The 26,024-nt window shown below is 45.2% G+C and overlaps 1 protein-coding gene and 2 non-coding genes across 3 annotated transcripts in view; 2 read left to right on the top strand and 1 right to left on the bottom strand.

Moving 5' to 3' along the window:
* plxnb2b (plexin b2b) overlaps positions 1 to 16,865 on the bottom strand; it is a 104,910-nt gene extending 88,045 nt beyond the window's left edge. Inside the window, exon 1 of the mRNA XM_071897599.2 lies at positions 16,594 to 16,865. The gene's annotated coding sequence lies outside the window, so the exon portion shown is untranslated. The remainder of the gene's footprint in view (positions 1 to 16,593) is intronic.
* Positions 16,866 to 24,499: 7,634 nt separating this feature from the next.
* On the top strand, positions 24,500 to 24,640 carry LOC139910332 (U4 spliceosomal RNA). The gene has a single exon (XR_011784564.1). It is a non-coding gene; the product is annotated as a U4 spliceosomal RNA (small nuclear RNA).
* A 958-nt stretch (positions 24,641 to 25,598) lies between these two features.
* On the top strand, positions 25,599 to 25,739 carry LOC139910331 (U4 spliceosomal RNA). The gene has a single exon (XR_011784563.1). It is a non-coding gene; the product is annotated as a U4 spliceosomal RNA (small nuclear RNA).
* Positions 25,740 to 26,024: the final 285 nt, after the last annotated feature.

Genomic DNA, 26,024 nt, shown 5'->3' with positions numbered 1-26,024 from the left:
TCTCTAGTCCCAGTCTGCCTGCCTGGCTCTCTCGCCACCTCCCCCTCGTCTCATGCTGCGTGTTCTGGACCTGAAAACGAGTCCATATTCCGGAGTGAGCCGCGGGAGGGATGGAGGAAGGAGGAGGCGGAGGGGAAGGAATGAGGGAAGAGAGAGGGAGAGAAAGAGAGTGTGTGTCAAGAAGCGGATTCTTTATGCTGAGCGCCATCTGGAAGTGGAAAGGTAGATAAACAATGACGTGAGCCGCATCCCATCTCCTTCCTAAAACCTGAACAGACACACACAAGCGCGCCACAATGCATGACCGGCATCACCACCGATCCTGTACTGCGTGCCAAGCATTGTCAGGGATTGGGTCTTATCAATCGTCGGCCAGATACTGAGCAGAAGCGTGAGGCAAACAAAGGGAAGGGGAGAGAACAAAAATGGAGGGGAGCTGCAGGCGACAATGAGAAACACAAATGGGATGATGGCTGGGAGCCACCCGTCCACGCGGCCCGGCCCGACTCTATTTAATCTGGTCAAGTCTGCCCCAAAATCAAAGCAATCTCCTCCAGTGAGCTGACAGAGGGAGGAATCAGACAGCCAATCCCACCCAAAAAGGAACTTGCAGTAGAATTGAATGAGAGGATATGAGGGGAGGAATCAGTGTGTTAGGCATGGCTGGGGAACTCTGGTAAAAAAAAAAAAAAAAAAAAAAAAAAATACAGAAAAGTCCATTTGCATTCACTCAGCTTGCGCAATGAGCTTGGGGGCAACGTTAGTTGCTGCTCCTGCTGCTTTTGAATTCCTCCCCATCTTTTTTTAGGCCCTGCTGGCATGTAATATATTACAGTAGTAGTAGAAATCTTTATTATCCCTTATGGGGAAATTATCCTTGTAGTAAGTCAGAGATAAAATAACAAAAACAATATCCATACAATGTGAAGCACACAAGTTACACTGAGACTGATGAAGGGCAACAGCTGGAGCAGCAGCTGTAGGGATGTTCCCAGTGGAGACTGAGTCTCCCGGGGGCCACCCTATCCTGAAACAGTGCTAAGCTAGAGTTGGGCTTAGACTGGAGTGAGAGTGATACAACGGCCACAGCGGGGAAGGCATGGAGAGATGAGGGCCAAAAGGAAGAGACTTTGACAGCTGCCCCTCGGGCAGCAAGAGGAACTGCACCTGTACGCACCTCAGCTCTGCTCAGTTTAGTTTCTGTCTCGTCTGTCTCCCCACCCACTCAACCACACACAGCAGTCTCTTCAGCTCTGCTGGCACTGGTGGAACAACAGGAGGGAGGGATCAGGTGGCTGGGGCAAGGAGACAGGAAGAGAGGGGTGGGGGGTTTGACAAATGAGTCTCGTCAGGTAACATCCACAGATGTGAAAGGATGGAGGGGAAGAAGAGAGAGAAGAGAGGTGAAGGGAGGGGAGGGTGTCTGTCGGCTCATATTGGTTCATCAGCGAAAATCTCCTGCCCTGATTAGAAACTGTTGCAGTCAGGAGAGGGGAAGACAGAGACTTTGAAAGAGGAGGCATTTAGAGCGGGGCTGTTTGCTCCCGAGGACCTCTTACTGATTCTGATTGAGGAGACAACAGAGTATAGCCTCTGTCTCTCTCCCTGGGAGACTTTTCACCACAACGGCTCTGATCAAAAGGAGCAGGGGGGGCAAGGCAGAGGAAGAAGCCCTAGAAGCACTCAAAGGCCTGGGAATTTGGGTCGGGCACATAACATATTAATACATTGACTGACGAAAAGAGAAAGTGAGAGAGAGGGGAGAGGGAGAAAATGAAGAAAGAGGACAGAAAGGGAGTCAAAAAAATGTGCAGCCGAGAGAAGATTCATGTTTCAGCATGCCTCAGTACGCAGGGCCAACAGCAGCTTCTCTGGAACCAGCTTCAGAAAATAAAAAGAACATAATCGCGTTAAAGTGGTTTTGGCCAAATGAACGCAAGATCCTTCAGCTGTATTTAGACCTTGATAAATGCCCATTGTCTAGGCTGTTATTAAACACCAGAGAGACTGGTGGGTCCCTGTGCCAGGCAAAACTAATTAAAGCAAGGCAGATGTGTCTGGGCAGCAGAGTACCACACACACACACTTAGTTACACACTTACACACGCATGCATGCACACCCACACCCACACCCATGGGCAGCTAACTATGTCCACAGTCCAATCAGTGCCAGCTGATGAGCCGTCACTGTCCTAACTAGCTCAGGTAAACCCAAAACAACAGCATCTCAGCATCAATTTCCAAGTTTGGTGCGTTTGGATTCGGAAACTTTTCCTCAGCCAGCGGCCAGAGAGAGAAAAAAGTCCTTCCCCTCAGTGCCTTATTATCCTGGCAACACCATGCAACACGTTTCTTTTCTGTATTCCCTACCTTCTCTGTTGCAGGTGATGATGAGCGTTAGAGCTAACCGCAACCAATTAATCTTTCATGGCGCACGTGTTCCTGCTTTTGTTCAGTCTGCTCGGTGAAATTGTATGAAACTGCAGCTGTACAATAGAGGGCTGGTGATGCTTTTCATCCTCTTCTTCCTCCTCCTACTCTTCATCCTCCTCATCTTCACTTTTCACTCTCATACTTTGTGAGCAAACAGCTGGGCTTTTTTGCAAAAGCTATCATTACAGCAGCCCACAGGCATGAGAGCCGCACTCCAAAGCGCTGATGGAAGCCCAGCTAGCCGAGTCAGAGCAACTTACTGGAGATGAGATTGCACTGGGGATGTGGGTACGGGGGGATGATGGCCATTAAATGGTAAACACACACAAGCACACATGCATGCGCACACACACAAATGCACGTACGGAACCACACTTCATACACCAATACAAGCACCCATGTTTTATCTTCATTTAAGCTGTCTGTCTCATCCCCTTGTAATCACATATATCTCTGGTCGCATACACACAGGAGCAGCTATTACACATAGCCATCTCTCACACTCTCACAAACACAGACACACACATATACACACACACACACACAGTGGTGACTAATCACCCATCTGGAGCAGCCATTCCCAGGTCTGGATGACAAAGCGCCCGTGCCCACAAATATAGGCTAATGCCCTTCTCAACAAAAGGCTTAGACTGTATTACAGCCAAACAGACAGGTCTATGGAGGGAGGGGGTGGCTTATGACCTGGCTCGGACAAGCATGGGCAGGGGAGGAAGCAAGTGACATCATAGATAAGGGTGATGTACTTAGGCTAGCTGCTAGCGGCTACATGGGGCTGACAACCCTGTACGTGCTCTTGATTTCAATAGCAGTTTCCTGAGTCAAGGGCAGGGAGAGGGCAGAGCCAAAACAGTGGGAAAAGCCATTTCCATGTGACTGTGCTGTTTGTAAAGTGAAATACCCTGTGTGGATAACCCATAGGGCTTTGCTGAAAAGCTCTCGTCGCTAGATATTAGCGTGTTAGCGGTGGCAGGTGCTAGCCAGCCCCTCTCGGAGCAGTCCATAGGGTAGGGCTAATCCTCCAAATGCCTAAACCATTGTGGAAAGCTCTTCCCCTAGCAGCAGCTGGCTGCTGGCTGGCATGATCCAGGTAAGTCTCCTTGTTGTGAGAAGGGCCTGATGCAACCAGGGCCAGGTTCAGAATATGGGATAAGGTTGGATCAGGGCCAGGAGCCATTAGTGTGCACGGTGTCTGACACAACGGGCAGAACACGACATTTTCAAAGGCGTAGGAGGACTTGAACGGAGCCGTGGCGAGGAGTGCTAGGCAGCTGTTTCATTCAAGGCCCTCTGATAACAACCCCCTGTCCAGATTGGCTAGTACAAACAGGGCAGGGAACTGCGAGGCAGCACGAATACAAATCACTTCTTCGATAGCCTAGACTGAGCTAAGCAAAAAACTAGTGCACTGGCATTTCCTCATTCATTTCTTAGCTGATCAAGCCTTGTGCGGCCCAACGTGCACTGCTTGAAGAATGCAATGCCGTGCATTCAGACTAATGCGCGTCCTTATAAAAGAGTGCATGACAGTATGGTTAATAAGCAGAAAACACTTCAGTCAGCGCTTGCGTCTGCTTTAGTTATCAGGAAAAGCCAGCGGTATGAACAGACAAAGATCTAGCTAATGGCCCAAGCCATATCATTTACGGTACAGCCACTAGCCAGGCACATGATCACTGGCTCCAAAGACAGGGAGGAGGGGAAGCCGCCATTATTCAAGAGTTGATAAGAATTCTTTTTAAAAGGATGACTCTGCTTTTTCAACTCCTGCCGTGAATAAGCAAACACTTGGTGCATCAATTATGAGTGTGGGAAAATAAACTTAGGGGGTTATTTAATTAACTCTTTTTTCCAGTCAGTGTTTGGACAAGGCTACCAAACAAAGCCTATACTGAAATGTGTCCAAAGGATGGTGTGGTGCTTCACCCCAACAGCAACTGCTTGTATATGAAAACAGGCATTTTATTGTGGTTTGGGTTTTGCAAAACATTTTGGCGATGTGACCATTGTGGCATTTCCATGGAACCGATGGAACAAAAGATTGATTTAAAATGCTACTGGGAAACCAAGCCCTGACCCTTCCGCTGTGAGTGGTCCTTGATCTCAATGGTCGGTTATAGATTCAATTGGACTGCGCTCTGTTGGCCTGGCTATCACATGCTGGCCATTGCCATCACCAAAAACAACAAGGCCTTACATCTGTGACTGTGGCTGAGTCCCATTAAAAACCCATCACACCCACTACCACCACGCTATGCTTACTGCGCACAAAACCCACTGCTATAATTGGTTCCACTGCACCCTTTACCCACTCTGGACGGGTCAACCGACAAATGCAAACAACTCTGCAGTAATTGGAAGGGAACCAAACTCTGGTTATGTTTCAGTGAGAATCAAATGCGATTCATTTTTCCAAACATGGAGAAAAATTAAAAACAACATGAGGAATGTTCTAATCGGACAAGATAAATAAATGTGGCAAAAAAAAAAACCTTCATTTTTCTTTTCCCAGTGGTCCAGGCCTGCCACTGGAGGCTAGGGGTGATCACACTGTGACTGTGGGCTGATTGCACACCTCCAGGTGACAGCACACTCTCCATCACCCAGACAAACAGACAGAAAGGTGCGGCTGCGAAACAGATCTGGTGTTTCACAGGGACCGCGGCAAGAGCCACAACCATGTCATTACCCCAGCCAGAGAAGAAAAGGAGCCCCACAGCCTGGTACTCTCAGAGTGACAGGAGAGTTGAGGGAGTATATATATGTCTGCGTATTTGTGTGTGTTTGGGAGCGAGAGAAAGACAAATAGAGAGCAGGAAAAGAGTAAGACTGTGAATGTGTGAATGTGTATGAAAGTGTGTCTGAGTGAAGTGTGTGTGCGTGGAGATGATTGTGTGCCATCAAGCCGGCGAGGCTGAGCTCTAGTCTGAGCGAGCACTGCGGAGATGTTTGTCATTCCAGAATGAGGAGCGTGTCTGGACTGGGATGAGACTGAGAGAAAATGATCGCGAACCCCTGAGGCTCTCTCGCTGGAAACACACTGCCCTCACCCTTCAACACAACATCCACAAAGACTGACTCCCAAACTCATCACGGGGGGGAGGGGAGGGGGGGGAGGGGCACTCATTAATATTATAAAATAATCGCAAATGAGAGGGGAGGGCAGGAGGGGAGGTTACTTGGTGAAAAAAGTATGATTTATAAGCTAAAAAGTAACTAATTATCACCAGCGTGAGAGAAAATAACAAACCACAATCAGTCATAATTGTTTTTTTGGTGTGACATGACTGCAGATAAAGGAAAGCTATAATTGATATTCTGAACTGACTTTTGTTAATTAAAGCACTGATTATTCTGCTAAACAGACTTCGACAACCAGAGGCACTGCACTGCCCTTTAGAAAAGGGACTTGCACAGCGTTAAACTGAATTCCTTTGAGTCCCTCGGTTTTGGCAGCACGCTGTTGTCCAGGGAGCAGGACGTCCAATGATATGTAAACAAACACAAAAACAACGGGAGAGTGGTTTGCATACGAGACAATCCCCAAACCAAGAGCTTTTATTTGTTTTCTCCAATAAATGTCAAGCTTTATTAATTGATTGAGCCCGAGAGGGACAGAGACGGAGAGAGAGCGAGACAGAGAGAGATGGAAAGGGGAAGAGAGAGAGTGGAGGGGAAGCTAGACAGCACTGTGTGGACCATTGTGATTTCATCTCTCTCTCTCCTCTCGGGGGAAATTGAGGCCAAAAAGTTACACCAACAAATATAAACACCCCTCGACTCTGACAAACTCCACACGGCCACAAAAATAAGCCTCAAAAATGATCTAAATCCTCATGTAGGAAAAGTTTACAGAGAAAAGTGCCTTGTAATTACAGCATATCTGTGGACTGGAGGGTTTGCGGATTAGAAAGGTTGGGCATTGAACAAAAGGGGACCTTGGCTTATACAGAGCCCAGTCTGGGCATATAGGGGAGGCTGGTGAGGACAGCACGCTTAATGGAAGTGACAGTCAGCAGATACGCGCCGGCCCCCTCCATCCGCAATCGCTCCCTTCTCCTTCTCCTCCTCCAGCGGGCCCGGAAAAGAAAAGAAAAAGAAGAAAAAAAAAAAAAAAAAAAAACACCCTCTACCCCATCTACTGATTACACACAATACACCCTAACATACCGGGAGAGAGGAGGGGGAGGGCGCGAGGTGGAGTGGGGGGAGAATAGACAGGGAGTGCTGCCAGGGCCTACTTTTAGATAGCGTGGTTATCAGTGAGAGAAGGAGAGAGAGAGAAACAAAGAGGAAGTTTACTGGCGTTGTTTTATCTGGAAGGGCATTAAACTGAGAGGCACACAGGGGACGGTGGAGAGGGAGAGAGAGAGAGAGAGGGGGAGTAAAGAGAAAGACCATTCAGAGGAAAGAGAGGAACTGTCCAAAGTCAGGCAACCTTCAGAAGTGTCCTGTCTCTCTCACTCGAACTCACACACACTTTGCCCTTGGCTGAAAGTCGTCCCTGGTTCATGGTTGCTGGCTTTGATAGGAGTGCGGGCCCTGGAACGAGCCACTAACGACCCAGAAAGCTGCTCGCCGGCCTATTGGTGCAGTTTGATATGTAAGGGGGAGCGACCGGCACTGGAATGTAAACTGAATGTGGCCTTTGATAAAACACTCAAAGAGGGATAAAAACAGAACTGGAAGTAGACAGCCCATTAGACTGTGATAGAAAGTGAGAGAGATAGAGAAGGAGCAGACGATGGGGAGGAGGAGGGGGTGAATTTGTGTCCTTGTGTGGAGTCCGTGACCCTGTCGGCTGGGGCTGAGGCCTGCGGTGAGGAGGGGTGCTGGGCACGCTGCCCCCCAGGTGTGGGCTGGAAAGGGATGAGAGGGGTAGCGATGAGTGGACCCCCCCCCTCCCACATACACACCACACACACCCACCCCCCAGCACCCAGGCAGCCCGCCTGAGCCCACTAATCAGAGGACTTAGCCGCTGCCTCTCCACAGGCTCCATACCTTCTAATGAGATCCACGCCTTTGATTCCTCTGGCCGCCTGGAGGGAGAGTTGGACTATGCATACACACACACACACATACACTGACTTTGCTGACTGTGGATGGACACACATCCACACACTGCTGTGGACACGGACGAGGGATGCACACAGCTGAAATAATGAACATAGTCTAATCCACAATGGCCATAGGCTCTCAGGCGTCTCATGTGTACACACACACACACACACACACACACACGGGTAGCGGATACACTACCATGGAGTATCACAGGCACTGGCTGACAACTAACTAAAGCCAACTAAATCGGCACACACAAGGACACACAGAGCTACACAGACATAAGCTGAGCCCGGCTCAAGGACACAACACCCACCTTGTTAAGAGAAGGCCGAAGGGAGGCGCAGGTGAGATTGGATCCAGACATGCTTGCTCACAGATAGAATTGAATTATTGATCAGCTGACAGATTGTGTTATGAGGAATTCATGGATCCATGCCTCGGCTGCCCAGCACCCTTAGGCAGAAAGTCAGAGTGTGTGTGGACTCACTGTACGCGTATACATTTATGTGTGTCTGTGTGTGTGTAGCGGTGAAGCAGGCAGCGATGGTCGAAGTCCGGATTATTTTCTGGGGGCGGAGTGGGGAGTGTGAGCTTGCACTTAGACAAGACAGAGCAAACAGTGAATCGATCAAGCTGGCTGGGGCGATGCATACAGAAGGCAGGCCTCACCCTCGCTGGGCTGAGAGGGCTTTAACTGCTCACACACTGAGTGGCTTTTTCATTGGCACTCAGGCAATAGCACAATCCCCAGCTCTTAATACCACCGATAGAAAGAGCGGAAATGGGATTTTTATTTGTCTGAGCTCCACGGGTGGTCTGCTGCTGCTAATATCGCACTGAAATATGGGGCCTAGCTTAGCTCATGTGCCATTAGCGCCACTGGCTTCAGCGGACATGAGGTGAATGCCGCTAGACAAAGACGGGCCTGTATTCTGTCATTTGGCTGAAGAACCTCAGAGCTCACTTTGACCCAGAAACCTTTCAACACTTCCTCAACAGCGAGACATAGCATGAGGAATTGGCCAGAGTGACAGAATGTTTTTTGCACTGCATCACTTTTTCCGAGGCTTAACCTAGTTCTCCAAAAAATCCCTGTGTCCGTAGCCAGGTCACGCTGTTCTATGCCTGGGCTATATACAGACATCAGCATCACCAGCCTCTCAAGTACTACTTCACTGATAAGGCAAACATACAGTTATAGCTTTTGAGTCATAAGCAAGAAGGCACACAATAGTGTCATTTCCTGGCCACTACACCAGAACTGTGCTGTTGGTCAGGCCCCACAAAGATCCTGTGCACCACTTTGCAAATTGAGATGAGATGAATAGTTTGTCTAGATCAAGACGCTTTAATCCCATCTGATCAGATTTTCCATACAGAAAACACAAGAGTTTATTATGTGGCAACACGCTATATTTGATAATCTCACTGGGTTTGGTGATTAGGACTTGTTTTGTTTACATCTTATGTGCAGAGCAGATGTGCGGTTTTAGTACGCCGCTCTAGGGGGAAAATGTTTTGTTTTCAAGTTAGAGAAGGTGGAGAGACACTATAAAGACCCAGTGGGACCAAGATGTGAGTTCACTTTTTCCATTACCCAAAGAAGACACCAACTCCATATGACTAATTAAACATTAGACACAGAGGAATGCCTGATGACATCCAGACTGTAGACAAAAACAGGCAAGGGAAGGGAAGTGAAACAGAACAGAACCTCCTTAAAAACAAAAACACTGGCTAAGGGACTTGTCAGTGGAAGTATAGTTCTGAACAGGGAGATTTACAGAGAGATAGAACAAAGAGATCTTAATGGAGGTCTGGAGAGGTGGATAAATGGCTACTCTGGCCTGGTCACTCCAGTCGGCACCGGGCCACCAATAAACAGGCGACGCCAGACTGACATGGCCTCTTACACCCCACTTTGCTACAATCTGTTATTGGAATACCACACACTTCCACCCCATATCCAATTGAAAAAGGATGAGAGGGGAAGGGGGAAAAAAAACGTCTACTGGAGAGGCTTGCGATTTGGGGATCCAATTTGGCAGCGTGTTTGCTGTAAACATTGTAACTGCTGGGGCATACGCAGCTTGTTTTCAGAGAACGCACTAGCGAGCAGCATTAGCCTGTGTGCTGTGTGGGGAGGAAAGAGACAAGGTCTTGGTAATAAGGTTCTCTAACCCCAGCAGCAGACCTACTCCAGCTAATGACTGTAATTAAAGAGCCCAGCTCCACGGAGGGATCAATGACGTGGGATCAGCCCAGACAGGACGTAGAATAGACGTAGCTACTGCAGTAGGAAACGACCGCACGGCTGAGTTAAAGACTTACAGACAGAACAAATGGGAGGCCGAGTGGTACGGTAGCATGTGTTGTGAGGGCTTGTAAATATTTAGGCATTCTTTCAGGGTCGTGTGGCTGAGACTGTGATGTCATTTCTTCTAGGCCTGTCATTTGCTGTTGTTGGAGGCAGAAAGCCCAGTGTGTAGCAACTGTAAACACGGATCTGTGAAAGGGGAATACTCGGGAAACATAGTGCCACAGGACAAAAAAACAAATCGTGCGCGAAGGGCAAGTTAGCCGCATGAGCATCACATGTCTAACAAACTGTACACAGATGGGGGAGGAGATGGCAGGGGTTAGAAAAATGCAGATGCCGTGTCTCTTTGAAGTGCAGACACCAGCATAAAATCTCTACCAACTTCATTTTTTCCCCGCAAAAGTTGAGAGGCGAAACCAAAACTGGGAAGCTTTGAGGCTGCCCAGATGAGTCAGTGAGGAATAATGCATGTCATCACGGCTGCGTGAATAGGAGAGTGAGGCTGGGGGGCAAGTGCAGACACCCAAGACACAGAGCTATGATGACACCTCCACAGATCTGCATTTCAGGAGACAGCTCCAAGCCCCGGGCAGGTTTGAAATACCAGGATTAATATCCACGTAGGCTACAGAGACACTGTGTAAGAAAAGACAAAGAACAGAGTTTATAAAAAAAAAAATAAATAAAAAAAAAGGAGCGAAGACTCGAGAGAAAAAAGTTACAGTGGATAGAGACTCTGCTATGCTGATAAAAGGGAACCGGAATAGCAACTACTGTATGCTCAAAGAGATAGAGACATTGATAGCATAAACAGGAAGTTATAAACACAAGGGCAGTGGGTGTTTCCATACACAGCGGTCGGGCTTGCTGTCCGGGTTTGGCTGGCTAATAGGCATAGCTAAGATTCCTGCAGCTCACCACCGCTGCGGAGAGGAATGCACTTCTACCGGCCTGTGTCTGCTCCACCGCAAAGCCCCCAGACTCTACAAGGCCAACGCCAAGGTAGAGGCCTGGCTCATCCTGCTAACCTAACACGACGTCTGCTCCGCTGTTCTTACATTCCAGAAATGTATCCGACAGCAACTGACCAACACCGACACCAAAAAGCTGACCTCCAGACCACAACATTTTTACTGTCTTTACGTATCTTTACTGGTTTTATTGCTGATTTTATATTCTATTTGTGTGCTTAACTTCTACTTGTGTTTTTGTCCCTGCTGGATCCTATTACTTTTGCTCCTGCAGCAACATCATTTCCCCTCCAGGATCAATAAAATTTCATATTCTCTTAAAAACTTACATTACTGTTAATGCATTACCTTAGCTAATCCCACCTCTAACATCATAACGACCACAAATAGTCTGCGGTGTTCACAAGAAAACATCAGTCACTGTTAAGGTAAGACAGCACAACGCTACAATAAGCCAGTCTGTCAGTTTACATGAGAGGCGGCTGAGCGAGTGGCATTTAACTGGAGTCTCTGTAACTTGAACAATTCCTGTATGAATTGTTTTAATAGGTCCGTTGTGGACCACAGGCTACTGAAAGGCCACGATACCGAGCTCATTTATGGAGAGACCAGGACATGGAAGTAGGATGGCTTGATATTGACAAAAAATAAACTTTTCTACATCATTTTTTTTTATCACTGCTTAATAAAAAAGTTTTAAAAAGATTGTGGGGTTGGGAAAATATGAGGTGCTAATGATAAAGACCTGCTCAGTTTGAACAGAATTATAGATTTCATTCAACTTTACTTTTGCAAATCAGGGATTCTGCACCACGCATGAATACCCTGTATGGGAGGCCATGTAGAAACCTTTCCCTATTTTAAATAAATAAATTGCAGTCTCTTGCAATATGGAAATTGCAGTAGTCAACATTGCAATTTTAATATTTTTTCGATTAATTGTGCACCCCTACAAGGAGGCTGTGTCTGGTGGAGACACAAACAGGTATATATCTCTGAAACCGCCATCCATTTCATAAAAAGTTAGTCTTGCGGCAACTGTCTCTCTCCTCCTCTCGTCTTCCTCAGATTTAGCTTGCCACGTCATCTCCCCTTCGCTCTCTCAGGTTGATGTGACCTTGATTTCCAGCTGCTGCCAGTGCACTGACCCTTCATGCATCTGTCGCGCACCAGTCCTGGCTGAGGCTCATGTTCAGTACTTCATAATTAATCGCCCAGTGAGCATACAAAAAATAAAAAGGAAGAGGGCCAATATTCAACGGCCACTACCATATTAACATAAACCAGCTGGACCTCATATTAGCTGTAAAGCAGAGGTGATAATTAAAAATGATCTTGGCGGGAGTAAATTGGTCAGTTTGAGGATTAACTGTGAAATTACTCACACGGATAAAAATGAAGTGCACCCTCTGGTGCCTCAGCTAGGATTAAATGGCACTCAAAACGGAGCAACTCTCATTCAAGAACAAAAAAGTGCAGTGAAAATGCATTACAGGTGGAGTAAGTGGGTCTGCACGTTTTCAATTATTCCTCAACTAAGTCTAAGTCTGCTTCCAAGCTCAAATCTAAGAGGGTAGTATATCACCAAGCCGTGAAATCCTGCAAAAGCGCTTCCAATTTGCACAGAAATGATGCATCAGCTCATCTTCATTATGTTCAAGTCTGAGAGATCTCTTGGTCTTCTTTTCATCCTAAAGCAGAGAGCCGGACTAAACATTCCCTGTCAACATCACAGTGATTGAAGCAGGCATGATCGACTTCTCTGTGAAGTCTTTAAATGGATGGCATTTTGACTAGCATTACGTGCCAGGCTCAATTACCAAAGCAAAAAATAAATTAGCTTCCTCCTCTCTTTTCTCCCGCCAAAACAAGCAGGAAGAAAGCATTTGACTAAGAATTTCCAGGCAAGAAATGAAGGTGACCCTGTCTTGCACTCTTCATTGCTGAGAAGTTTTCAGATGCCTGCTTCTTTCGTCCCAGGCAAAATGCCTGGGTGTGAACTTTTGCCAGTGGCCTGGATGGGTGGGCTGGTTGACATGCCTCCAGTGAGCAGGTAGCACCAAAAGCCCTTGCTATACTGTGTGTTTGTGTCAGCCTGTCAGTTCAGCTGCCATGGGGATGCGAGAGAGGGGAGGGCGAGTGAGGCAGATGTCTGTATTGTGTATCCATCACTAGTGTTCAATCTTCAGCTATGCCACCTCAAGGCTCCTGACAGCCAACACCATCGTCATTCCAAATACTGCCTTTTGAACAGCAATGGAGATCATGTTTTCCTCTGGGCTAACTCTTTCAAATAGCCGCCCACCCCACTATCCATGCCTCACGTCATGGCAACCCTGGTTTTGAAATATTAGGATGTCTCCGTTCTCGTGCAAAACATCCCGCCCGCAACCTCTCAACAGAACAATTAAGCCAGTTCCCTCCCAATCTAAATCATTTATCTCTTTCAGGAGTGTGAGCACGTTTACAATATTCATCATGTTCTCTGTCTGACTAGTGCACTGAGCGCTGAGAGTGTGGGGAAGAGTCACAGTGGCTAAAGGTAGAGATGAATGCCAGAGTGAAGTAGTGTGGGTAGCAGTCAGAAAACCAGCATGAGTTGGCAGCAGCGTGGAGAAGAGAGTAAGCCACGGTGGGTTGAATGCATGGTGTGGAGGGCATCGGCATAGGATGAAAGATAGTGTGGGCCGAGAAAGTGTCAAGGTTGTTTTAGAGGTAAAAGTAAACCCTGCAGAGTTGGACTTGACCATAATGGCTGGGTCTGAAGTGCTTGGCATGGAAGCCTGCTGTTCACCACTATCCAGGTTAAACTGTGGATGGTGGTGAACTTGGAGCTGCATGAGGTGGTTGGTGGTTGGCGGCGGGGGGGCACTGAACAGTGGCAACGCTGCTAACGCCCGCAACACAGCCCAGCCTCGCAGCCTGCTGCTGAGGGAGTATGCATGAGAATGAATGTGATCTCACCTCGTAGGTCTGTCATTACCACGCCGGCTTTGTTATCAGCTGTAACTGAGCTGAAGTGCATGGGGGAAGGGAATAGAGTTGAGTGGAGTGGAGTGGAGTGGCAGGGGTTCGGTATTTGGAATACATGCAGCGACACGACACGCAGAGCCAGAGGAAAGGGTAAAGGATAGGCGAGGAGGGAATAGTTTGGGACAAGGCCATGAAGTCCAAGGGCAAGGATGGCAGCTGTAAAACCCAGAGGAGATAAGATCAGAAACCCACCTCAGCATGTCGTCCCTTCATCATAGGATAATCCTCAGACATAAAAAGACGAGCCCATCTCCAATCTGAAGGAAATCTCTATTCCCCAGATTCACCAGCCGTCTAATGCCAAACTGACACGCCCTTCACGCATCTGCCTACACTTCCGTGAAGCCAATGTGTGCTTTAGATAAGCAAGAGGTACAAGGTATTGCATATGGGCCTTTCTCATGTGAGCTGGAAAGTGCCACACCCAATTTATGACCAATAAGTTCACTCAGTCCATGTTAAAGAAAGACGATATGGTCACATAGTACCAAATAGCCTTTTTAAAGTGGATGTAGGCCCAACAGATATAGTAATGTGATAATGATTTGTATTACATAATTCTCAATTTGTTGCTTTTAGTGAGGAAAGAGGAAAAGGGGACGATGCAAATTGCAATTTCAAATCAGCCACTTGCTGTGAACCTATGACTATAATTAAGTATTAGTTACTGCATAAGGTAAACAAAAACTACTTGTACAACAAAATGTTGCAGTGCTTTGTTGGCAAGCTGGAGACAGAAAGCATGCGATTGCTTCTTGCTTACCAGGATTACGGCTTTACTTTCAAAATGAAAATGACAGAAGTCCGTAATCCAATGCAAAGGAAACAAAGAGACTGGGGAAGAGTTCAAATTCATTTGACCTCAAAAATATTGCAGCACTCTCTGAAATTCAGTGCTTGGTTCCAGCAGACAACATAGTTTAAACTATCTGAGAAAACTGTCCAACACTAAAAAGGAACAGCATGAACTCTGGCTAACCCAAAACATGTAAGGGCTTAACAGCGGAGTGCTCAATGACCAATAATTCAGTAACTTCGTTTCTTGCCAATGGCTGTTTTGGTAGACCCAAAAATACTCAGAATGGATTTCACAACAAACTTTCATTTCCAGAGCCAGCAGCATCCGTGGCTGGGCTGCCTATTACCGAAAAAAAAAAAAAAAACACACACTAATGGAAATGCCTGCTTTGTTGTCTGTTATTTCCTCTGTTTCTCTTGTATTACAGGGTATGAGCTCGCATTAGCCTTTTGGGATTGTTGCAGAATCCTGAAACACTAGCATGTGACCTGAATGAGAAATGTCTCCTATTCACTTGCCCTGAAAAGAGCATCTACGATGAAGAAGTGTGGTATGCTTGTCTTTTTCACCCTTGCGGGGAGCAGGAGAAAACATTTATCACCGCTCTCCTCTGCACAGATAAGGTGTCTCTATTTATTCAGAGTGGAAGAGATAAACCCTGAATGAAGCATTGTGGGGCAGAGAGAGTGAGGGGGAGAGAGAAGGATGGGGGGGGAAAGAGGGAAAGGAAGAGAAACCTGCTTGGTTTTCAATTGCTTGTGTGTGTCCATGTGAGCAGATGGCATCTATTGGAAACCCATCCCTGCTCAGTCAGGAACCCGGAGGCTGACCCCCAACTCTAACCCCCTCCCAGCCGCCACCGCCAGCCCACCCCGCCAGCCGTACTTCCTGCCTCCACGTGCCCCCTGCCCGGACTAATCCATTTCCACTATGGGACTGTTTGTATAATGTTATTTAATGGGGATAATCCGCAGGAGATGGAGCATCCCATGTACAGTAGGTCTGTATGCAAGGGGGTGGGAGATGGTAGGGCCGTGAATAAAAGGACGATTTAGAAAGACAACAAGGCAGTACAGTGATCTGTTGAGGGGCCGCGCCAGGGACAGAGAGATACAGACTGACAGAACTGCACAGGAGATTCAACAGGGAAATGAATAGAGCTTCTGTCTCCAGCTTGTTCTCCACAAAAGAGATTAAAAAAAAAAAAAAAAAACACAAACAGGAGGCAATGCTCACTACGACTTCTGTTCTTTCAGCTGTTGATGTACAGGCTACTATCCAGAGGTGAGGAATATAGTTCACATGCCCATTTCTCACTGAAATTGCCAGTGTGTAGGGACAGACAGCTCCTTGTGAGGTGACTGGGCAGATGCTGTGGTTTGCAACGCTCCTGAGGTGCAATGCATGGCTAGGGGCGAGAACAAGTTTGTCACCCAGGAATGACTACAAAGATGCCTTTAAGCGGTGCAGAAAGTACAGTTCTCACACACACACACACACACACACACACACACACACATCCTTTACTATCATCACAGCAGCTGCTAGAAATTTGAGAAAGCTCTTACACGGTCAGTGCCACAATCATTCACAAATATAAATGATGTCTTAGCTTTGCATAAAACATTCTTTCTTCTATTCTTTTTGTTAGCAGAAAAGTACATTTTGAGAATACCAATCACATATCAATACTTAGGAATGGCACGATCAATGTACGACCAATAAGGCATGCTATTGGTCAAGTACCGTGTAAAGAGCAGCGATGTTGTTAGAGGTTAACTAACATAGCGTCCCTTGGGATTTGTTACGCACGCACACAACATCGTTATGGTGTATGTATCAAAACTTCATGCTCAGATTTACACGGGTTTAAAATGGATATCGCCGTGAAACGCAGAACAAATCATCTCACTCCCGCTGTAACGGGATACACCAGCTTCCCCGGAACTCACCTTGGAGGAAAAGAACAAACAGGAGTTGCGCAAACGGGAACAGTCCAGATTTTCGACAACCCCCCCCCTTACGAAATAAAAAAAGAAGTCCGTAAGCAAGTTCACATTTTACTCTCGCCGCACGTCCTGTGAGGGGTTCAGAAAGGCACTATTCCGTAGAAAACAGGCTACTTGGTTGGCCGAATTGGCAATTCCTGTTGAAAGGCGACACGGGCAACTCCTCAACAAAAGAGTCTGTGAAAATATCAGGGACTTTCTCCACGCCCAGGTGCCGAGTCACATGGTGATTCCAGGTGTGTGTCTTCTGGAGCCGTGGCTCAGTTGGCAGCAACACACCTGTGGGATCCGCTCACGCATTCGCCTTGACTGACATTGCATTTGAGAACCAGGAAATTAGTGGGGGGAAAACGCGCACTGGAGGAGGAACGACGCGACCGGGCATGGAGAGGAATTATTCCCCTCCCACTCCACGCTGTTCGCAGGAAAGATCCCCGGCGAAAAAAAAAAAAAACAGACGACTGTGGGGGACAACAAGCGCCGAGCAAAAAGGGGGGAAACGAGAACAAGTTGTGCCGTCTGTTCGCCGACGCACCAGATATTTTGAGGAGCAGTAGTCGTAGCCCGGCGCAGTGGTTCCCAAAGTGGGGTCCGGGACCACCAGGGGTCCTATGAAGGCGGTTCCAGGGTGTCCCCAGCAGAAATTAGGATTTTTTTTTAATTTTTATAATTTCAGTCACTTGAAGTCAGCACAGAGAGAGAATGTGTAAGGTTTTGTTTTGTAATTGTTTTGTACATAGGGTTCACTGCACCCACTGTTGCCGCCCCATCTACAGTATAGAGAGTTATATAATTCTGTAATCTGTACTAGGCTAAATCATAGCTAAAAATAAATAAATAAATAAATAGAATAAATGTAATAAAAAAATAAAAAAAAAAAAAAGCTCTCAGATGGGGTTTCTTTGGGATAAAATCCGCAATCCAATGCACATTTACTCATGGGTCCTTTTTATTTATTTATTTATTTATTTATTTTACTATGCTGGCTTAATTGCCCCCTCGGGGATAAATACATTTTTTTGAATTGAGTCGACAAGAAAATAGTAGTCGAACTCCACCATCCTGAGCTCTTCTGGAGACTTTCACATAAATCTTTAAGTGCTTTCATGCAATCCAACACAGATTACTGCTCACAGAGAGAACATTGCTATTTTATTCTCCAGTTTAAAATGTATTTTTTGAAAACAACCATTCCTTAATTATTCATTTATATTTCATCGTGTCATATCTGATGCTCATTTATGTCCTTACAAGAGACTTATTAGTAGTCATTGTAACACAAATTATTGGTCTCTTTGTTCGTTATACCTAGGCTGCTGAATGCTTAATCACAAAACCTATCATTTTGCTGCGCTGCAGTCAATATAGCCTTTAGAAAGCATGACAACATTTCACTGCCTTGTGAATATATCACAACTTCTAAATGAGCCATATGTTTTGGTCTTTTCAGTTGGAAATTTCCAGATTCATGACACATTGCAGTTAAGGGCTTAGCTATGGGCCATGTCTGTGCATGTGGCACTCAAACTAGATTGGCTTTATCACCACCCAACTTGTTAAATGAAAAGCTTATTCCTGCCTCAGAGCCTGATCTCACATAACACTGCAATTTGGCACACTGAGTTTTGTGGCCCCATCTCATGTCTTGTTGTGTGGCTGGGTGTCAGTTTTGTGAGTGATTTATGGCCATGCAAATGAGGCTGTCTGTTTGGGGAGACGTGCCGTCTTTGCCCAATGGGCCCTGGAGGGACGATTGGGGACTGCGTGGGTGTGAGTCAGTCCCTAACTGCTGACACAGGCACAGTGCTGGCAGAGATACACAGAGCAAGATGAGGAGATGGCCTTCACAGGTCTTCACATTGACTGATGAGATCAAGGAGAAAGTAGGCCAAGCCAGACAAGTGTCAGGCAAACAGACACCCGGAGACAGAGTGAGAGAGACAAACACTCCCTGATCACAAATGGAGCCGGGAGAATGGAAAGTGGCCGACTAGAGCAAGGTTGTTTTGGGGTCTGAGTTCAATATGTCCAAACCTGTTTGTCTAAGGAGTAATGAGTCTGCTGAGTCTTGGACCATGCTAGCCCAGGGGATGGTGGCAGCCAAGAAGGGCCATTCAGAGCTCTCTAAATGCATTAAAGTGGAGTAGAAGTCAGGTTTGGGCTACTAGATAGTGCGACTGTGATCACATTTTGATCAATGCACCTCCAGTTTCCTGCATTTAGCTGTTATGTTGGCTGAATAATGATGATTTGTTATCATGATGGTGTCCAGCGGTATCATTTCTCATACACTCTCCCTCAGCCAGTCCAGGTTATAAAACTTCTGACTGTTTACACATTACACAACCTAATTTATTTTATAGTATTCATATGGGTTGTCCATAATGATGTACAGTAGTTCATAATGATCCCATGTTCTTGAGTGGTCACACGAGATCTACATCAGATTCAAGGTTCATAGTCCAGAGTCTGTTAGCCATATGGATAGACTGCCCTCTACTGGCTGCAGCTTGCAGTTTTTTTTAACAGCCTCAATGTCAAAAGTTCATTTTTGATGTTTTACAATGCATGCTTTTTTTTTAATCGTCATCTTTTTTTATGATGTCAATGTTTGATTTCAATAGTATTTTTGCTTCTCACACATTAAAATGGCCTACCTATCTTGTCCTGTAGTTTTGCAAAGCTAATGTTCTAACCATTTCACGAAGCATTTATTTAACCAAAATACTGGAAGCAAGAACAACCGCATCAAATCTCACCTGTTTGACTGATATGAGCATTTACCTATCAGCTCTCTGGGTAAATCAAAATGAGCAAGGGGAACATTTTATCTTAGGCTGCACAAGGAGTGATCAATCATGCAGGAAATAATCAGAAAGCCTTACGTAATGCACAATTTCTGAAATATTAGTTTCTTATTTACTCTGCATAGTGACTACTGAGTGCATAAATACTGGAAGGAATAAACTAGCAAGTTGATTAACACAATAACAAACTGTTGGTTGACATATTAGATCCTCCTGTTTGACTCTGTTCCCATACATTTACATTACATTTTAGGCATTTAGCTGACACCCATATCCAGAGCAACCTACAAGTACAGTATATCACATAACTTATGTGTTACCTGTGCTCTGATTTGTATTTGGCCTGTTTAATATTGCATAAGGTACAACCAGAGTAATGAATTTTCATTCACATGGTTTGGGTTTTGACAAATGCAGTTTTTAATTAATTCTAAGCATGTAGATAATGGGGAATTGGGGGTAAAATTAGTAGAAAATAATTATTCACAGCATGTATCATTGGCAAGGTCAGCACACTGGGGCATACATGAGCATCAACAACAAGCCTTCACCAACACCATGCTGCTAAACATATTATATATAGATATTATAGTATATCAGAGGCCACTTAAAGTACAGATTGGGAGGTATTTGGATGATTTTTTTATACAGCTGGCTTATGCAGGAACTGAAATGTTAATAGTTTATCTTCTAACAGTCCTTATCTTAAGCAGGAAACATACGATTTCCGCAGATGAAGCAGTGTTAATTGTATGCCATTTGGAAGGTAACACCATTTTGGTCTAGGCTTCCATCCAAAAAGCTTTACAGTACCATCACTGCATACATTTGTAGCAAAGGTGGCCACAATCAACCCTGGCAATGTCAATGGCCATGTTAGTGTCATGATCTACGCCCCTTGAGCTGCACAAAACCACAATAATCAATAAATAATAGTTAACAAACTATTAACAAATAGTTCTCCTGTACCCTAAAGCATTGCCAAAGGTAGAAAATGACTGTATTATTCTGCACATCAGAGTCCTGCCTCTTGAACCCTTACTATGCAAACATTCTTCCCCTTGGTATGCGACTGTACTGTCAGAAACTAAGATGCCTATTACTCTTTTTGTCAGCAGGTGAAGGTTGCCAGATATATTTCCGGGATTGAAAGCTAAAGACGTGGAGATAACAGATGGAGGCATCTCGCAGACACAGGAAACTGTCATGGTGGTGACTGATCCAGGCATGAAGAAAGACTCAACAGGGAGACAGAAGAAGGTTATTTAAAGCGTATAGAGAACAGTCTGATTTGAATGGCTTCCTGGCCTAGCTAAGTGCACCTCCAACTGTCAATATGACTTATTACAGAGGGAGGGGGGAGGGTGTTTGAGAAGCCTAACTATATTGTGTGCAGAGCTCCGATTCCCCATAACGGCATGTGCGACAAGGAGACATCAGGTTTGGCATAAAACGGACAGACAGGCTTATGGTGCCATTCTGGCTCACTCTGGGAATAACCACAAGCTGGGAATAGCAGGGTGGCAGCAGTGTGTGGGTTGGTGTGAACAGTCTGTGAGTGTGTGTGTGTGTGTGTGTGTGTGTGTGTGTGTGTGTGTGTGTGTGTGTGTGTGTGTGTGTCTGCGTGCGTGCATGAGAAAGAGAGAGAGACAGAATATTTGTGTATGTTTAGGGATACTGGTTGAATATCATGTATACTGTAGATATATATTGTGTCTATAGTGTCGTTATGTGACATTCTGAAGTGAAACTGAAAGACTAATTAACCACAGTGGTTTTGACCTGGAAGTTGAGGGAGAAACTAAAAGGCACCATAAAGGACATTTGTCTTCTCTTATCAGATGTCCCCTTGTACTGGCTGAGCTGTCACTTTACCCAAGAAAAATGTCACTGTTTTCCTCTCTGCTCACAACAGAATCTAATCACAGTTTGCCCAGCTCATCCTGTATTGTCCAGGTGGCCCACTCTAGGACAGGACAGAGGGACTCTAAGCATCAATAAATGTCCTTAACCAGCCAGATGTGATACAGCCCAGATTACACACAGGCTAGCATACATTCAGCCACACTCATACACGTACATACACATATATGCGCAGACCTGATTGCATGCACTCGCACTCACACACACACACACAAGCGTGCACCATCTCCTTTCCCTACTGAATCAACTGATCAGTAATTCAAAGAGGCTGTGTGTCCTTGAGAATAAGGTCTGGGAAATTGTGATTATAGAGAGAAGGCTGCACAGTGTGGTCTAAACTGGATCAGCCCACTTGGCACATATACAGTCTATGGACTTTACTGGCAAGCCATGCTTACATTTCCCCAAACCCAAAACTCATACTTAACCTACTAGGAGTTGCTCCACATGGTGTAAGCTGATCCATAGGCTAGATCATGCCCGTAGGATGATATTGATTTTGTTTTGTTTTTTGTATGTTTTGAGGCAAAGCCCCATGATTGATGGTTCAGGGGGAAAATGGCTCTCAGCATGTTGAAGACCATGGACTGCCCACTGAGCCTGTTTTGGATGGCATGGTATTATGTGGGCTGCCCAGCAGCCTGTGCTGATTCGCTGAAACAGCTAAGCCATCTGCTACACTCTATTTTCATCTCTGTGCCTACCAGTGGGGAGAGCTGCATGGCCCAAGGGGACTTCAACTGCTCTCACAGAATCATATTTGTTCAACAGGTCAAGTCTAAGCCTCGCAGGGAGGGACCACCGAACCAGATCTCATTTATGGCATGGCCCAGGTGATTACAAAGCCCACACACTGCTTGACTGGGTAGAGCTGATGAGAAAGGGAAAAATACTAATTTAAAAAAGTAATCGGGTACCTCAGAGAATTAAAGGAGATTATTACTGTCACAGTTGTCAAATGACCATAACCCAATGTGTCCTCGAATGTTTTAAGCCAGGTTAAAAGGATCATCTTGTGAATTGAACTCTGTTAGTGTAATACATTTCCTGGGTTGCGAACAGAGAAATTTGAGCTTTCCAGGTTAGGATGAAACAGAGGCTGGCAGGATTCATTTGAGATTACGTGGCGCAAACATGGTGTAATCCCCTTATCTGCGTACTTACCTGTCCCTGACGGTGATCCGAGCCTACCTCTATGAGCCTCATTGGCCTGACATTCTGGCAGGAGCAAATCCCTGTCTAATGTGTCAGCGCAGGCAGCTTTAACACCTGGCACGCCACTGCTTATCTGCTGAGCACCCAAAAGCACCTGCATTATCCCTCTGAAGCTTCACAACAAGTGAAAAGTCTTCTAATAACGACACAGTGAAATTATGGTGTGCGCTGTACCAGAAACACATATTATACTGGGCAAAGCGCACACTATTAAGGGAATATTCTGATATGACGAAAATACACATAGCCTAGGTTATGCATTATACTTTACAAAGCTAACCGATGAAAAGCTATTAGATTATGGGCAAAACTCATGTTTCACTGCCAACAGCTTTACAACTTGTTTCTTTTTCAAGCTTTTTTGGGAATAGAGGGAATAGAGTCATAGAAATGCTTTTAGCCATAATATTTTCTATAGTTGACAGGGTATAATCTCCTCTGGCCCAGTGCCTGGATATAAAAGTTTAAATCTAAATTTACTATTTAATGTTGTTGTTTTTTTTTATAAATTATTTGCTTAAAAGGAAATGGGAGGAAGTAAAAGGAGGAAAATGTTTAAGGCGTTACATCAATTTCCTCTCTAACTTTTTTTTTTTTCTTCTCTTACAGGCCCGCATCACCCAGAGCATCTTAGATACAAAAGTACTAGTAGCTACTTACCACATCGACTGCTCTTAGTTTGGATGAACCTCTCGACGTTTTCGACAAACATTCAAGCCTTTTTCATGTTTTTTCCACGCCAAGTGCAAGTTTCTACTGACTTCTGCGACATAAACTTCAAGGAGGTAGCGGCCAACAGCGAGCAAGTGAGAAAGTTCAGTCTTGTACTTGAGCCAGCTAGCATGGCACAACACGGCTGCATGCGTGGCTCAAAGGCAGGTACATGCAGACTAGTGCCATTTTTGCTTTATCGTACCCTATTTCGTGTTATTTTGAAGGAGTTTGAACCGTGATAAATCAATTCAATTAGGCACCTGTAATTCTAGGTTGTCTAGGTGAGGATGCACGTTGTCCTGAGCATGCAAAGTTCGTTCTTTGGCAGTAAATACAGGGTGAGATTTGGTGAAATTGTGCTACAGCTGTCGTTGGGTTTTATGTGAAATAATGCTTAAATTCTGGTATGCTGCTTTACTATTAGTTTTATCTATTTGGAAACCAACAGGCCTTCACAGAAAAGTATAGCAGTCCATTCAGGGTCTATACTGCCATCTGGTGGCGTTTAAGTAGCATAGCTTGTTGACGAGGGAGCGGGTTGGATTAAGGATTTTGGATCAGGAGAATGTCTTTCCTGTGGTTTATGCTATGTGTTGTTGTTTATTGATGAATATATCGACGGCATACTTGCATCAGATCTAATCTACATTTAGCCTATAGGATTTCCTCTGTCCGCTGTGCATCTAATATCCAACCTAAACTTTGTATTCTTGTTCATCTCGGTGTGAGAAATCATGCCAGACTTGCCAAAAGGAAGACGCGATTAGAAATTCAGCCAATGGGCCACCGTAGGCGGCTTATGTTGTGGGTATAAGTTCTTCTCTTCGTTTATTGAACTGGTGGAGGTGCTATTTTAGTAGGTTTACTTCACGTCTATCCATTGTAAAACCTTCTACGACACAAAATGCGTTTTAGTGAAGAGATAATATCGCAGGGGCGCGGCCATGGCGCTGCCGCTACTACAGTGGAAGTGTTCGGTCCCACAATGCATTGCGCCATGGTGGTTGTTTGAAATAACATTAAAAACTTAAAACAAGCAAATTTAAACCAGCGGCACCACCACCATTTCCACACTATATTGTTTTGAATGTGCTCGGAAGACCGTATTCTTTAAATGAAATGTGGGTTTAAACCATAACAGAGAGCTTTATCGAGCGAAGAGACTCCCCTCCCGGTCCCGTTTTAGCGTCAGCTTTGCGCAGTGGCAGTATCGTAGCCTATGAGGTTTATCCGAGGCGCGATTATTGCTAGTTGAAAACTTTACCCAATACCCCGCCCTGACGACTTGAAATATAGTCGGCATTGGCAATTTTTGACGGTCTCTAAGGAGACTGATATATTGTTAATAAAACTGTAGTTAGAAGTAGGAATATGAAGCTCGTATTAACGTGTGGGAGTTCAACGTTTAACGACTGGTTTACGTTGACTTCGCTTTTACATCCTTGTCCCTATTATGTTGAATTCGTTTTTATATCATTATCTACTGTTGTAACGATCCAATTTCACCACAGGGATCATCACAATTTAATCTCATTTTATTTAAATAATCTATGGACGGCTACAGGGCTTTTAAATTTCAGCCGTTGTGCATTTGTGACACAGCTGCCGCGATTCCCCTTCTTTGTTATCTTGTGTCTTCTTCATTTGTGTGGGAATGTATTTATAAAGCCTTGGGGTTCCTTTGTCTGACCGGCATCATTTGTATTTCTTCTAAAAAAAATTCCAACCACATTTGACTCGTTTGTATGTGCAAGAAAACAAAACCTAAAAACTATACACATAAAACTATACTTCCTGGTATGCCGTATTTTGGTCATGCAATGTACTTCCATGGACAGTAGAGGTCTCTCAAACAGGATATGAGTAGATTCATTTTGTGGATGAAAGTTGGTAATTGCGGAATATACAGTTCCTACTGTATCACAGCACTAAACTCAAGTCCATTAATTTTGTTTTAGATGTAATTGTAATGGTCTCAACTTTTGGTACTGATTGGGTGCATCACGAAGGTGTCTGTGCCTAATGACTGCATAGTCTGCTGTGATCCAATCTCTTTCCGGGGCTAGTTTTTTTTTTTTTTTTTTAAGTGTGCCTGGGTATATTAGCGTTAGTGCAATCATCTTTTACCAGCCTGTAGGGAATCTTAATTGCAGTTATTTCTGATTAAAGCACGGGTGGGCTTCAGAGTGTCACAGAGTTTGGTTACTTTTTAAATGAATTGTGGGTGTAAACCATAACAGAGAGTCTCATCGAGCGGAGAGACTCCCCTCCCGGTCCCACTCCGTAGTCAGCTTTGCGCAGTGGCAGTATCGTAGCCTATGAGGTTTATCCGAGGCGCGATTATTGCTAGTTGAAAACTTTACCCAATACCCCGCCGTGACGACTTGCAATATAGTCGGCATTGGCAATTTTTGACGGTCTCTAAGGAGACTGATATATTGTTGAAAGAAATACAATTACAAAACTGAAACAGGAAAGCTCGTACTAACACGTGCGGGTTTAACGTTCAGCGATTGGCAGGAACCTGTAAACCCGGAAGCGTTGACTACATCTTACTTTGTTGTATTGTAATTCACATTGTCCGCAGTAGCTGGTTTACTTTGACTTCGCTTTTATATTCTTGTCCCTACTGCGTATTCGTTTTTATATCTTTATCCCTACTATTATAACGATCCAAAATCACCACAGGGATCATCAACATTTAATCTAATCGTA

Source organism: Centroberyx gerrardi, chromosome 4 (genome assembly GCF_048128805.1).
Source record: "Centroberyx gerrardi isolate f3 chromosome 4, fCenGer3.hap1.cur.20231027, whole genome shotgun sequence".
In the NCBI taxonomy this organism is placed as follows: Eukaryota; Metazoa; Chordata; class Actinopteri; order Beryciformes; family Berycidae; genus Centroberyx; species Centroberyx gerrardi.
This window is presented reverse-complemented; position numbering and strand designations above follow the sequence as displayed.